Below are 5062 nucleotides of genomic sequence, written 5' to 3'. Positions count from 1 at the left end.
TGCTGCGAGTTGGATGGTTACCTTCCCGGCCAACTGCCCCTGGTCCTACACTCCTTCCCAGCCTGACCAGCTCCCCCCTCCCGCAAAAGAGTGCAAACCGGGCAGCCAGGAGCAACAGTCCCTCCCCTTTGCCCGTGCTTTAGACTCCAGACGAGGCTCGATGCACTTTGTAAGCCCTCTGCAAAAGCCTCCTTGCGTTTCTGTGCCTAGCTGGGGCGTGTGTGTGTGTGCGTGTGTGTGTGTGTGTGCGGTGCGCGCGTCTGGAGTTCTTTCACATCCTCCCATTCCTATTTCTCTCTCTCCTTCCACCTCCCTCTCTTTCTTTCCTTCCATCCCCTTCTTTCCTTCCTTCCACACTTTCTTTCCTTCCTTCCTTCCACTCCTTTTCTTTCCTTCCTTCCACCCCCATTCCTTCCTTCCACCCCCCTCCCTTTTTTTCTTATGTTGTTCTTCATTCCTACATTTTATTTTTATAAAACCCTGTGAGGTAGGCCTGAGTGTGTGTGACTGGCCAAAGGTCACCCAGCAAGTTTCTGGAGCGGGATCTTGAGGAGACCTGTCCAAGATGGCAGTGTTACTCAAGTTTAAGGCTCAGTGGGCTAAGGATGAGGGAGCTCTACATATAAATGTGCTATTTTGGGGTGAGGGAAGGCATTTTGCAGGCGGCTTTTGTTTGGAGGGGGGGAACTTTGAAAAGCTATGGGGCCCTGTGATTTCTAAATACGTCCCTGTTTTCGGGGGAAAAAACCCCCATAGCATTAAGGTAAGAAACAATATATGCAGTGTTATATTTGTTTTAAATGTCGCAATGGTTTTGCGGCTCCCGGGTTTTTTTCCCCGTCGGAAACGGGTCCAAGTGGCTCTTTATGTCTTAAAGGTTGCAGACCCCTGGTATAGATAAAAATGACTGTATTTATATAGTGCACATTAAATCATGGGTTACATGAACAGGCAACTTTTCACGTGCATGTTGTGTTCTTAATGCTAAGAATCCAAATGAGGAGGCAGCATAGTTTCAAACAGGAGCACAATTTAATAAGTCCTGTTCTTTCTTTGTGTGGAGCTGCAGGGACAGCAACTTCCTTTCTCCCTGTTCCTACCCACACCAAGTCCTAGAGTGGACTAAGGGAGTCTAAAACATTGGCCTGGATTAAAGGAACAGAGTTATCAAAATACCACAATGCACATCCTGAACCATGGTTTAAGGATTTTAAGCTTATGTATACCCAGAGGCATGGCTGTGGAAATATTTATAAAGTAAGAGTTGCAAGAGATGAAGCAAGATCAACTTTAAAAGGATATCAAAAAAGCAGGAGAGAGAGAAAGGCAATAACTAGAAAACTACTATTTAAAACACAATGCCTTTAAATAATCCTAGTGACAGTGATTACAGCATCTAGATGGTTCTCCACCTTGGCTAGTACAAAAATAGAACCCACTCATGTATGTGTGTATATTGTTCTCAGGAAGAAAACACCTAAATTTTGGGGTGGTGGCAGGACAAGGATGAGAAGCAATCTAACTGGACCCTAGAGGAAAAAATTGAGAGAGATTTGGACATTAGGAAAACAAGTTGGCAAGGAAAGAAGAGAAGGCTTTGGTTCAGTGGAAAGAGAAAATAGGTGAAGCAGCTGAGCAGGGCTGGAGAGACATGATAATATATTAGGGTTGCTAACCTCCAGGTGGGGCCTGGAGACCTCTCAGAATTATAACTGATCTCCAGTCTATAGAGATCAGCTCCCCTGGAGAAAATGGCAGCTTTGGCATGTGGACTGTATGGCATTGTTCCCCACTGAGATCCCTCCCCTCCTCAAACCTTGCCCTCCCCAGGCTCCACCCTCCAAATCTCTAGGAATTTCCCAACCCAGAATTGACTACTGTAGATAGGATGGGTAAGGAGAGTAAGTTACAGCCAAAAGACTAAAGAGCAGAGGATTACAGGACAAGCAAAGGACAGAAGAGGGTCTTAGAATGAAAGAGGGAGAGATGAAATGTGGCGGACAGAGAGAATGAGAAAGAGAGAGAATGGAATTCCAAGTTCCTGAAGAGCAAGTGTAGTCAGCTGTCACAATTATAGAGGATATTACTTGGGCAGGAATAACCTAGAATGCTAGTGTGTACTTTTTATCCCTTCAATTTGCATACATTCTGCTGCGGTGGGAAAAGCACTGCCACATCAGGAGTGTTCTGTCTTAGCAGCTGAGTCCTGGAGTTGGTTACAGTGTCCTCCAGAGTGGGAGCTGGAGGATGGGATCTAGGGCTTCCAGTCTCCATGAGAGGCCTGGAGATCTCTCAGAACACAGAGATCAGTTTCCCTGGAGAAAATGGCTGCTTTGCAGGGAGGGGTTTATGACATTATAGCCCACTGATGTCCCTCTCCTCCCCAAAATCTGCCCTCCCCAGATCTCCAGGAATTTCCCAACCCAGAAGTCACTCCAACTCAGAGTCCAAGGGTTCCAGGACCAGAACCTAGTCTGGTGATACTCACGAACAATGCTCCCTCTAAGCTATGGAGCCTTGTGAGAAAAAAATCTACCTTGTGAGCTACTGGCATTAAAGTTGTAAGCGAGCGATTCGGCTACTGCATAAATTAGTGTGCTCTGGAGCCATCCTTCCTGAGCGAAGACAAAAATGTGTGAGCCGGAGACTTAAAAAACCGGAGCTAGCTCACACTAACTCAGCTTAGCGGGAACACTGCTCACGAATCCCCTGATGTTCCTCTTAGATGGTCTCCAGCTCCTCCTGTTTAGCATAAGAGAAGTATGTCCCCATGTCTGTGTCAAGCCCAGGAGAGATCCTGACAAGGGTCTGCCCCAGGGGCTTTCTTCACTGATTGACTCAGAAATGTGGCTTGATTACTTTATCCAGAGTATTTATATTATTTGAGAAATTTGTTGTGCTATTATCCCACAAGCACCATCATCCTATTAAGTCACAAGGGAAGCCCTTGGGCAGAGGGTTTATCCATTTTCCTTATGGGAACCTGGGTGCCCCATCATTATGATGAAGCATTTTATTGCTCTTATTTCAAACTGTTGTGGACCATGAATCCTTCGCTTAAATTAAATTTGATTGTTCCAGCACCCTTGGAATTGTATGACCCTAAATGTGTACCTGGGGGGGGTGCATATACTATTATTGTGTTTATCTAATATTTGGAATGTTATATACCCAATCTTTCTTCTAACACAGGACCCAAGACCACTGATTATAGATAAAACTCAAAAATAATAATCTCAACACAAAATTAAACACAGATAATTAAATCCAATAATTAAAGCAATAAAGTGAGAATCCATTCAACCTGCTCCATAAGGTTTTTTTTTTTAAAAAAGTCTTGTAGCCTTGTCTATGGCTACAGGGCAATAATAGAAAACCCTGGGCTTGGGCTGTAGTAGTGTGCATCCTCAAAATTATTGCTCAGTCCTTAAGGGTATTGCTAGGAGACCCTGCTATGAGGAGCACAATTGCTGCATCAGTTCATGTCAAGAGAGATGGATCTACAAAACCAATAATAAAAAATACAAAAGCAGGACAGTTAAAAAAATAAAAACAAAATAGAGAATATTTGTCCATTCTTTGGGCACTGCTGACAAAGAATGCTAAAAAAAACTGTTCCCCCAGGAAAAAAAGGTTCTTGAGATGAACATTTCCTAGAGTGACATCTAAATTTCCTCATGTAATCTGAGCCTAATCATTGTTTACAAAACACACAAGTTTTCAGTTTTGCATACCCTTTACTTAGGCATGGCCTGACAACCAGTGGGACTCCTGGGGGGTGGGAACTTGAGGGGCTCTGTCGGAGTGATACCCAGAAGTGATATCAAACCTCTCTAGGAATCACTGGAAACTCCATGGTAAAACCATAGAGCTCCCAGCAGTTCCTAGAGGCAATATCACTTTCAGATTTTCCGCAGAAGTGACATCATACCATCACCTGATGGTAATTTTTTAAACATTATTTTTCTCCCAACCAACCAACCACAGCAGCAGCAGTGGGAAATGGAAGCTGGGTGATGGAGCTTGTTAGTCCTACCTTTACTACAATCAATAAACTTACATCTTGTTGTAAAAAAGGACCTTCCCAAGCTTCCTTCTCTTGTGTAAGATCCCACGTACTGAGAGAATGATTCACTCTTTCACTTAAATTCAGCAAGGGACCATTTACCTCTTGCAAGAGATTGAAACATGCACCTAAAAATGAAAGTGATATTCTAATTAAAGTCATGGAAGGGTCAAAATGGTATCTATGGCTTATATGGCTGTTTAATATTTAGTAGTCGTAGCTGAACATTTGTCTGTTCTTCTCATTACAATAATCAGAGTAGAAAGGAAAAGTTTTAGCATTTGAGATTCCACATAAAAGTGGCAAAATCGAAGTCAGCAATGAAGCTGACACAGCATTCCTCATTCACACAATTGTGCTTTTCTTTTTCTTCTCTTCTTTTTTTAAAAAATGACTTCTGAATTGCATAGGCTCTAGCTTTAATTCATTGCCTCTTGCCACTTTGTGTCACAACACTAAAACCATTCCACTGTAGTTTTTCATGCACACAATGATTTCCCTGTAACTTTGCATACGAAAAAGTATAACAAACCTGACAGGACATTTTGAAGACAAATGGTTGCTTTGAACAGTAAAAAGAAACTGAAAGAAGCTCATGCATGATAGCTATTCATAGCAAGTAAAGTAGTAGAATTTAAACTACTACCAGCTATTGAATCATTATAATGATGGATTGTCTTTTCTGTCAACAAATAATATACCAATCTTTTTACCTCAAATAGCATTTTTGGTATATTTTACTATATTTAATCTACAGCTTTTAACAACACCTACTATGACCTTAGTTTAAGTTAAAATTAATGAATGAAACCCACCTCACAGTGGAAACAGAATGTGATCTAAAAAGTTTAAACTCTGGCAAAATGTCTAGAAAACACACACACAAAAAAACAAGACTCATACATCTGGAAACATTAAATTTCATTGCTAAAGAAAATGTGGATTGACAAGACTGAATTCAAAAAATGTGACTATTAGCAGATTTTAAAGCAGGAA

This window comes from Gekko japonicus, unplaced genomic scaffold (genome assembly GCF_001447785.1).
Source record: "Gekko japonicus isolate JY-2015 unplaced genomic scaffold, Gekko_japonicus_V1.1 scaffold163, whole genome shotgun sequence".
Taxonomy (NCBI): Eukaryota; Metazoa; Chordata; class Lepidosauria; order Squamata; family Gekkonidae; genus Gekko; species Gekko japonicus.
The sequence above is the reverse complement of the archived record's forward strand: the minus strand, read 5'-3'. Positions refer to the sequence as shown.